This window comes from Amblyomma mixtum, chromosome 3 (assembly GCF_055824585.1).
Source record: "Amblyomma mixtum isolate Tamu chromosome 3, ASM5582458v1, whole genome shotgun sequence".
Classification (NCBI taxonomy): Eukaryota; Metazoa; Arthropoda; class Arachnida; order Ixodida; family Ixodidae; genus Amblyomma; species Amblyomma mixtum.
This window is the reverse complement of record NC_143014.1, coordinates 139,614,007-139,625,054: the sequence shown is the minus strand read 5'-3', so window position 1 is coordinate 139,625,054 and position 11,048 is coordinate 139,614,007.

Here is an 11,048-nt window from a genome sequence, read left to right as displayed (position 1 = left end):
AATGGTCAGGGCGGATGGGCGGTGGGGCAGATTGAACCGCGCGTGAAGCTTCCGTTTAGTGCGCCGAGGATGCCTCATACTTTTGGAGTGACTGGCATCGACTGGCCTCAATTGAGAATTGCGCTATCGGATTTGATATGACGCACAACGCCCTGAAGACAACCCGCGACGCGGAACCTTTGGAAATGTGGTCCCCCTTGAGTATACTCGGAAATGCCCATACGAAATAATCTTGCCTTTTGCTTATCTGATAAGGCTATATAGGACAAATGCATTGTGCACAGTCAAGTACAGGCGACACCGCCATCTTACCCCAGGGAGTGCGAAGTTGCTGAGAGGTGATCTATACGATTCTGACTTTGTAAGTTGAAGGGGCCCTGAGCCTGGATGATTGTTTATAGGCACAGAATAGTTAGAAGTGTAGTTGGTCACAGTACAGAGATTAGAAAGCAAGGAAAGGGGGCGCAATTAAAAAAAAAAATCCTGGGTGACTCATTTATAGCGCGTGCTCATATTTGTTTAACGCGCTGGGCTGCCTGTCGATCGTTGGATCCTCAAGACAAGTCAGCTAAACACTCTTACGCGAGTAGAATGCAATCAGTGAGAAATATTTGTTTTCACCGGTTATCTGGAATGAACCTAAATAGACCTTCCGAGTCAAGTTAAGGTTTTCTCTCAAGGAAAACATCACGCAAGAAAAGTAGGTTCAAATAAACTGAGGTCGTCATAAATACTTGACCCCTGCTGCAGTCTCATTCAGGAACGTCCACTGGTTACTTAATTCATTCGATGGTACATTTGACCTGAGCCCAATGAAAGCTGCACCGTTTGCCAAACGTCAAAGTACAAGGACATTTACACTTTTATGTCCAACATTCTCGGATAAAAGTTTTTAATATTGGAAAATTGTGAGATACTTTTGCTGAAATACTGAAGGTAATAGTCCATTCGTCTGTTATGTAGAAAAATCTTTTAAAGTGTTTCCATCGATCGCATCGAACAGTTAAGACTTCCATAGAAAACCAATAGAGAACGCTTCTGACTATACCAAAACGTTAATTGAAAAAAGATTCAAGATTGCCGTCGGTTGATCTGCAGTTATATTGATTGTTATAGTGAAACATTACATTAGATTTAAAAAATTGCGTCCATGAATGGTTTCTAGCACAAAAAAGCTTTTGTCCAGGATTTTCGGGTATGAAATTTGTGCACTGAAGGTAGGTTGGTATGCGCAGTTTAAAGTTCACGAGATGCATGCCGTCTTCAAGGGGCGGCGCAGTGTTGCCCTTTGAATTAATTTCGACCGGCTAGGACCCCCTAACGTGCGCTAGCATTTTACAGCTCACGGATATTTTTGATGATATCCTCCATCGAAGTGTGGCCGCCGCGTCTGAGATTCGACTCACGACATCTGGTTCGGCGTCATGATGCTTTAGCCACTCCGCCACTGTGGTGGGCAGCTTAGATGCTGAGGCGGTGAAATAATTAGAAAAAAGGGCAAGCAGTGAACGTCTCTTTCTTTCTGACGTGTTTTTCGTGCTTTTCAAACTATGGCGTTGCTGGTGCAGCGTTTGCTTGTCTTGGCATAAAGCTGGCGTAAAACCCGTAAGCAAAGAGCGCAAGGGCTAAAGGAGACAATTCTAGAAGTTGGCTCAGGCGTCGGGTTTTAATCGAGCCAAGGTAACCAGTTGCTAGGACCCCGGCTGGCTTCTTATTGCAGCCGCTTCCTTGGCATGTGCCTCAGCGTTGCAGGATTTCTTTGTTTTTTTTTTGTTCAATTCTATCTCTGTGCTCTAGTTTCACTCCTCTCTTGCCTCATGGGGTAACCAACCGGCCTGACTGAATACGGTGATCAACCGCATTGGCGCTATCAGCAAAGAAGCTGCATTTTGAACCTCGAGTCACACTCCATTGTGCAAAATTGTGAGCTCACAGGAGCACACTTGCATTTTAATGGTATAATTAAACTGAGCGAGTGCTTTGGAAACATCTTGCGCTATTTGCAGAGGTGCTTGCGAAAGCAAGTGGTAGACGCTTTCGTTTCATGCTTTCCCCCGTGCGTGACCACGAAACGCGATCGTTTGCACCTTTTCGCCATTGGCAAGGCCACTTCGCGGGCGTGCGCAGACAGGCATAGCGATATGGGTTTGCGTGGGTGTGTGTGCGTATGGGTGTACGTGTGCGTGCGTGCGTGCGTGCGTGCGTGTGGGGTGATGGGGTTAATTTTGTCCTCTGTTTGCAGTCAAAAATGGCCAAATTTTTGCGTATGTAATGTTGTTCCAAAGAAAACAAATGCTCTGGCTGTCATGTTCTAACAGTACCTTTTTAGAGAACTCAGAGAAACATTTTAATATCGTGTGGTGCTTTTGACGCTAACTGAGATCTCCTTCTGTCGTCTTTGTAGCCTTTGAGAAGAGACGAGAGAGAGTGGAAAAGCGCATAACAGCTTTAGGTGAATTGAGGCTTTAGGCACTGGACGCCTGCCTTGATGCCTTGGATGTGTCCTTAGAACAAAAACTGTTCAAAATGCAGAAGCGAGAAACAGCGCTTGAGAGAGTGCTTGGTATCGCGAGCAAACATCAGTCGCTGCCGTACGCCATTCAGTGAGAGACTCGAATGGAACGTAACAAGGCAGGCAAGTAAGGTGTTAGACAACTGTTCGCGAAACTCTTTCATAACTATGCACTTCATTTTCGTCGCCTAAATAGGGTATCGAAGAAACTGTACGACATCACAGGAAGCTTTTTTTTTTTTGCAAAACTTTGCGAGCTGAGCGAGAAAGAAGGAGCTTGATTTTAGAGGCTGGAGAGAGAGAGAGATAGAGAGAGAGAGAAAGCTTTTACTTAGCTTAGATTAATTAGCAGGAGCCAGGTGGTCGGGCCCCTAGCCCAGGGCTGCGCTGGCGGCAGCTGATTTGTGGACTAGCTGGATGATAGAAGTTGGAATAATTTGCTTGGTTAAATTCCGCAGGCTGCTTCCGGAGTTACAGGAAATGCTTGTAAATAGAAAAACAAGGAAGACAGGCAGAGAAAGAGAGAGAGGGAAATACGGAAACAAAAAACGAGTACAAGAAAATCCTATTCACTACTGATTTTGTTAAATCTGCGACAGTCACGTTTTCTTTTATACGTACTTCTTACCGCAGTAGCTTGCTGCACAGAAAATGTTCCTGATGCTTCCGCCCTTAACTAGTGTTACCGCATTTGCTTATGCCTCAGGAGCTTAACTGAAAAACAAACTTTAAGAGACGCGCTAGTCGCCTGCTATGGAGCGCAGTCCAACAAAGCATGCTCATCAACGAAAATTATTCATCCGGCGAAAGCGTGAGAATCGTGCCGCGAGCCAGATTTCAGCAACCGGTGCAAGAACTGCCGCCCCTGCCACCTATGCTCCGTCCCAGACGTTCGCGGAGGGCGGGGATTGTTCTCGAAGAGCGGTGCGTGGCGGAGCGCGTTACTCGCTTATCGCGATGCGCTACCGCCGACGCATGTAGGCGCTGCTATATAAACCCGGCGCGGCGCCCATGCGCGCCCCTCTGCATCGTCAGGTGTGCGCGTTGTTGCTTGCGCGAGCGAGAGCCGCGCTCGACTCCGACCGCCCAAAATGCCCGCGTGGCCCGGCGCGCCGCATCCGCGTCGAAACGGCCGAAGCGAATGCGTGCCAAGCGGCCGCGCCGACGTCCGGTATGAGACGCGCCGGTGTCGCCGGCCGCTCCTGACTTAGTGCGCCGGACGAAGCACGTCCGCCGCCGGTCGCAGGTGCTTGCGCCGAGTGCGCCCGGTTTCCGAGAGGATGATAACGCCTGAAGATTGCGGCAGGCATCCAGCCAGCCGTCTCGGAGGAGGTGATGAGAGGGAGAACGGGCAGGGGTTGGCTTCCAGCGTAGCGAGCACTTCGATTTCGTCATTTATGGCGTCAACCTTTCTTGAAGATAAGATGTCTGTGCACATGCAAGTGCGAAGCGCGTGAAACGACGGCTGGCCTAACGTCCGTCTCTATTTGCATACCGACCGCGTTGAGCCGAGTGTGTATGGCGAGGGACGCTCGCAAAAACTTCCGCTTCGCAGTGTTAACGTTATAAACGTCACTACGCTGCTTTGCAGCCACCGTCTTACTCTTTCACTCACCCTTGCTTCGCACAAAAGCACAAAGTGCGAGAATTCGAGGGTGGCTCGCTTCGTTTTCCTGCACTACTGCAGGTGCAGGGCCGCTGGACCAGAAAGTGGCGGAGGATGGTTTTTTAGTAGATAACACTGAACTCACAAAGTCAGGGGTCACTGTTGATAATAGCTCAGGATTACGAGCCAGGGTTCCATACAGGTTCAGTTATCATGAAAGAGAGCTTACTCCTCCTCTGTACACGCGATCCCAATGCGTCTGCACCGGGAAGGCTGAACAGTCCTGTAAAGACAACTTCACTGAAAAACAAACACTACAGGGAGGCGTCCAGCTAAAATTTATACCTGCTTTCTGGCAGCAGAAATAGAAAAGGAAAGTTCACACTGCAGTGGGGCAAATAAATAAAAAAAAAGACATTGTGCATTCGGGCACAGAAGTACAGCTATTTCAACTGTTTTTTTTTTCTCCTTACCTAACTGACTAGAGTACAGAAAAGTTTATCCTGCTTCAGAAACAGAGTAGAAACAAAAAAAAATAAATACTGAGGCTAAACGCTCGGAGAAAAGGAATAAGGACGATTGCGTTCACTCCAGTTGTCCGAACGAAACTTTCCTGAAGTTTCATGTCTGTAAGCGGGGTCAGTGCGTCCTGAAAAGCGAAGAAAAGAGAAAAAATTGGAACGCAACACACATGTTGGATACGGCGCAGTGCTTGTAGTTCATTTGCACCTGTTTCGAATTTTTTGCAATGTAATTGAACTACTCATGATGGTTTCAGGTGGGTTCATTTAGCTGTCATTCATTCTGCCCCCTCATCTGCGGGAAGAAATCACACGGAACGTTACAGCCACTGTGATCTTGGTTTGGTTTATTGGGGTTTAACGTCGCAAAGCAACTCAAGCTATGAGGGACGCCGTAGTGAAGGGCTCCGGAAATTTCGACCACTTGGGGTTCTTTAACGTGCACTGACATCGCACAGTACACGGGCCTCTAGAATTTCGCCTCCATCGAAATTCGACCACCGCGGCTGGTATCGAACCCGCGTCTTTCGGGTTAGCAGCCGAGCGCCGTAACCACTGAGCCACCGCGACGGAGCACTGTGATCTTCAGAAGAATTATGTAGCCACAGAGGTATGAACACAGTTAGCAGACAAAACAAAAGAAAACAGAGCATGGTATTTGAAGCTGTTCCTGCTGCGAGGATGCGTGTTCTAAGAGATAATATGTGAATATTTTTGCGGTTCATCGGTGAGTAAGCCTGACCCGCCCATTAATAACGCGCAACTTACGCCGCCCTTCTTCCCAGAGTTCAATTTCGTGGAATCAGGAAGCGAGGTAAACGCATCCTGCCAGGCGCAACAAATTACCCCGGCCACAGCGTTTGTACACGACCCGTTCATTTCTACTCGTGAGCTGAACTTGAAGTGTGCACCGGTCCCGTTGACTCTGGTTTAATCAGTGAGGATTACATCCACCCTTTACGAACGTGGCCGCGAGACCACTAGGCACGTAGCCCTGAATGCAGCGCCCTACATGGGTCGAAACTTTCCACTTGTTACTTGTTGCCAAGGGACTCAAACTAAACTCTTCGGCAATTTATCCGTGGCGGACTGGGCTCACTTTTTTCGGCCTCTTAAATCCACTTCGCGCTGTGCCGCGACAGCAGGTCTGTGAGCCAAGGAACTCATTGACAATTCGAGTGCAGAATGGAGATCGCCGCAATCACTGGGCCGCAATGGTTTATGCATAGCTAGTCAGCCTGCATGAATCACAGTGCCTCTCTGTTCGAGCGAGCGATTTATTGCGAATAGCGTTAATGGAGATATTTTGCTTAGCGAAGATATACTAGCGAAACGTGGAGGCTAACAAAGAGGCTTCAGCTTAAGTTAAGGACAACGCAGCGAACTATGAAAAAAAAAAAAAATGATAGGTGTAACGGTAAGAGATCGGAAGCAGGCGGAGTGGGTGAGAGAACAAACGCGCGTTAATGATATCCGCGTTGAAATCAAGAGGAAGAAGTGGGCTTGGGCAGGGCATGTAATGCGAAGGCAAGATAACCGATGGTCCTTAAGGGTAACGGAGTGGATTCCAAAAGAAGGCAAACGTAGCAGGGGGCGGCAGAAAATTAGGTGGGCGGATGAGATCAAGAAATTTGCGGGAATATGGTGGCCGCGGCTGGCGAAGGACAGGGTTAATTGGAGAGACATGGGAGAGGCCTTTGCCCTGCAGTGGGCGTAGTCAGGCTGATGATGATGATGACTAGCGAATAGTCGTATAGCGGCCCAGCCACTGCGCGTGCACAAGAAGGCGCCCGGTAATCCGCTATACGTCTACGAAAGCGTACGTTTCCGATTAGCTAAAGCTCTCTAATATCGTTAATGAGGCCCTCTGCGTGCAGCTTCGACAGTGCTAAATGTTCCGCTCTTTATCTAGTTTGAACAGCAGCGTGAATACGCCTCCCTTAAATGCAATTTTTCTTGGGCTATAGCTCGCTCAAGAACACTTACTAAATTGTGTCCCGTGAATTGTATAGCAGGACAGGCGGCCGTCTGCCCGCATAGCAAAACGTTTACTGCTACGCAAGCCCTTCCTCTGAGAGCGTGGATAATGCGAAACCGCCACTGCACGTTTAACTTGTTCCTGTGCGAGCGGAGCTAGTTAATCTAGAATGGGTATTATAGCGTCGTACAGCGCCCTGGCTTTCTTCGCCTCATCCTTGAACGACACTAAGGTTAAAATAAGATTGAAATAAGCATAACTAAGGTTATGCTAGAGCGAGTGTGTGTCAGGGGAGCACCAGCCTTCCGCCCGCGGTCGTTCGCTTCCTGCGAGCCTGCTCGCGCTATCCGAGAGAGGCCTTAGCAGTGATTTTGTCGCATTTTTTTTTTTTTTGAAAGCCCATGCATGCGACAGCGTCCACAAAAATACACAGCACCGTCGCGCTCGCACAGCGTTCGTGAGGGAACAGTTAAAGTTTCGTTTAAGGAAAAGGGAGGCGGGGGCAGCGAAACCGGAAACAGTGTATTCAGCGATTCTCGTCGTTGCGCAGGCATAAAATATCACCCTTTAGGCACTCCCGAAGTTTTCCCTCTTCAAGTACGCACTAGACAATAAAAACGAATGCATGCATGTCGTATAAGAGCGCAAAAATGAGTAGCCCGTAATAGCAGGCTAATCTTTAAAACGGTTCACCGAGGGCCTGCGACCTCTCAAGACTTTCGGGAGATTTAAGGACAGACAGTACGCGTTTACCAAACGAGCGGAGCGGACAGTAATTGCAATTACCCCTTTGAAGCTCCCCAAGGGCCCAGCCCCGCGGTAATAAAACGCCGTCCTTTTATTGCCCACGTCTTTAGAGGAAGCCAGCGCTGGAACTTTCTTCGCAGGCGAGACAGCGCTAGAAAGAGAGCGGGACAAGCACCGCGTGATCGTGCCGAACGCGCTCGGGCTACCGTTCGAATGCGCCCAGGTCTTGCCCATACGGAGCGCGGTCACTGGACCAACGACTGCCTTGCGATGAGTGAGCGTCGCGCTGCCTATCGCCGTATCGCCCTATCTTCGTGGGGAAAGGTACACGTACGGGCTCCGCGGGCATCCTCCGTGTAGCTTCCAACCCGCGCGTATACAATCCCACCCCTCTCGCCTGCCACCGCCCCCCCCCCCCCCCCCGCCTCCCCCGCATCTGTGTTTTCTGCTACAGACCGCCTTCTCCGCAAATAAATTATATTTATTTATACAAATACCTCACAGGTTCCACACTTGGAACATTGTGTGAGGGGAGGGGTTACAATATTAAGCAGACAAAAGATGGTACAAAGTGGAAAGAACAAAGGTAAACAATATTAAATACATTGGACTGCAAACAATTATTACACCGTACTTGAAAAAAAAACCGTAATATATTGACACAGAGGAAAAACAGCAGACAAATAGCGGCACTGCATGGATTTGACAACACATACGAACACAATTTATGTACAATATCATGGATGCATGAAGGTGGTCAATTCGTTTTTGAAGATTAATGGGTCACGTATGGTAGCAATGCAATCCGGAAGGCCATTCCAACACTTGATAGCACGTGGCAAAGCAGAAGAATTAAACGCGAGTGTTCGGCCGAATAGACGTTGGAAGCTAAGGTTATTATGTAGGCGACGTGAAGTGCGCATTGGGCGTGTAAGTGGCAGTGTGGACGCGTGACGACTGTATATTAGTTTCTGTAGTAAGCAAAGAAGTGCGATATCCCTTCGTGTCTGTAAACTTGTTAGCGATAAAGATAACTTGATGCTTGTTACGCTTGAATGACGGTTATAGTCGTGAGAAATAAAACGCGCTGCACGGTTCTGAATTGCTTCGAGTGAATGAATTAAATAAGCCTGATGTGGTGACCAGATGGCTGATGCATATTCTAGTTGGGGACGGACAAATGTTAAGTATGCTAGCTTGCGGGTAGAAACAGGTGCGCTATGAAGATTTCTTTTCAGGTAGCCAAGCGTGCGCGATGCTTTGGCAGTTATGCATTGAATATGTTCCGCCCAAGAAAGATTAGAAGTCAGATAAACGCCAAGGTATTTATAGGAAGACGTGCGGGATAGTGAGACACTGTTAAGGGAATAAGTGAATAGCGAGTTTGAATGCTTCCGGCTAACTGTCATGATTTTACAAATGCCCGAGAGAAACGGCCGCATTGTAAACGCGAAAAGTTTGGTCGTGATGCCAGCCGTTTGGAACGGCTAGGCGTTACTTTTAATCTTTTTTTTTTCATGAAAAGCATGAAAGATAAAGGCGGGGAAAAAAAAGACAAAAGCGAGACAGAAGAGAGACGACACGCCGGGGCTCCGTTTCGAAGCCGGCGCGACCTCATCGCGGGCTCATTCCTCGCCCTTTCCAAATCGCTTTCGATCTCGCCGCAGAGTCGCGTGGCTCGTTTCCTGGTAGCACCGATGTAGCGCTGTGCGGCTTCCAGTTATTCCCCTTCCGCAAGCAGCGAGACTTTCCAGCGGGGTCAGCCTCGGTTTTACCTCATTATTTCATCCTTGTCATCGGCGGAGAACGCAGGGGGGGGGGGGGGGGGGGGGGGGGGGTGATTGCGTGGCTTAGTGTTACAGGAGAAAAAAATAGGAAGAGAAAGAGCGCGCCGGCGACTCCTTCCTCCTCCACGTTAGTTTTCCTGTTGTTTCCGTTCGCAGGTCCCATCTTACGTGCTTTGCAAAGAACGCCCACTGTCCGTGCGTCCCTATACACCAATGCGTCACAGGCGGATGCACCCGTTATGGTGGCAGGGCGGCATATAGTGCTATCATTCTTCGCCAGTTTTAAAGTTCACTGCATTTTACTTCAGATTTTATCATTGGCTCCAGTGGCCCCATTGTCAAAAGATCGGCCAATCGATGCAGCACAAGACAGTCGATGGCAGGAAGGGTAATCGAATGAGTCGTATACTGTATATCGACTTATAGAACTTCAGGTGGTATCGATAGCTACACAGGTATCGAATCAATCACTAGATGTCCTGACGCAGGTTTCGCTGACACTTGAAAGAAATTGTGGGGAAGGCCTATCTCTGCATTTTCACCTGTAGTACGCTACAACTCAATTTCAAAAGCGGCAAACGCCATTTAAAGCAGCCCCTCCAGCCAATGGCGTTAACCTATTCTCCCCTTTGATCGATCCCCTTGGGCCTGCTAGTGTGAAATCGCGGGGGGTGGCAGATTAATGGGGAATAACCACCGGTTAATCGGATTAACCGCGGCGTCATGATAATCGGTCGACGCCATTGGCTAAAGGACCTCCTTTGAGGGCTGTTTACCGCTTCGTTCTTGAGTTGTATACTACTATAGGCACATTAAATCGCGAGAAATTCATGGCGTTTTTGTTTTGAATCGCGAATACTTCAGAATGTGCTACAATGTGCGCGCCTTAAAGAACGTTGCTGTAAAAAGATCTGCCAGGTAAATGCAATGTGACCAGACATACAGGAAACGTACTGGGATCCATACTTAAATTAATTTTGTCATATTTAAAAAGCATTTTTTTCTATTTATTCCCGTCTTTGACTTGAAGGTAAGCGAAGTTGCAGTTTACGATAAACGCCACATAAACTTTGACAACCGAGCGGTGGCAAAATTGCGGCGCTAGTATGACCTTTTGGTCTGCGTGCTAACATGTTGTGCCCTTATTGCATATCTTTTTTCAAGTTTCGTGCACTAAATTGTTTTCAGTCGCTCACGATGTCCGTATCCTATATGAAATTTCTAAGGAGACAGACACGTGTTATCTCGACAACTGCAGGTCGTCGACAATGAAACGCCGGTGTCAACAGCAGATGTCGTTGTCGCCACGCGCCTATCATCCGCGCTGACAGCGCGGAGTCAAGGAGGAGAGCTAGACGTGGTAAGTGTGGGGACAGGACGGGGCGAGAGCTGTCTGAAGTTTCCGCGGCGCGAAGTCAACGCATGCACGTGTTCAGGCCGGCAACTGGACGCTGGCGCTCTGCTTTTCGGTCTGTAATCATCGATTTTGCCTCAGGCTCGAATGGGGAAACATAGACGCTGACTTGTATCAATTTGGACCATATCGACAGCAGGCGCTGGAAACAAACAAAAAAAAAACTGTCGTGGGCTGTATTCAGTGCACAGCTGGTAGCGGTTGTCGTGACTTTAATTCAAATTCTTAGTCAACGTGTGTGTTACACAAGCGTATAGTGCCCGAACAACGCAGACAACCGGAGGGCAGGCGGCGGTAATCGCAGCTGGTGATTGGTGCGGGCGCAGTGTCCTTTTCTTTTCTTGCATAGGTATTTTTTTTTTTCAAGCGAACAGGTTGCGAGAATGAAGCGGCGCCCTTCTCATTAGGGCTACATCACGTCGCCAATCTTTGAGGTCCCCGAGGGCGGCAATTTGCAAGACAGAACGTTGACTCGTTCTACGC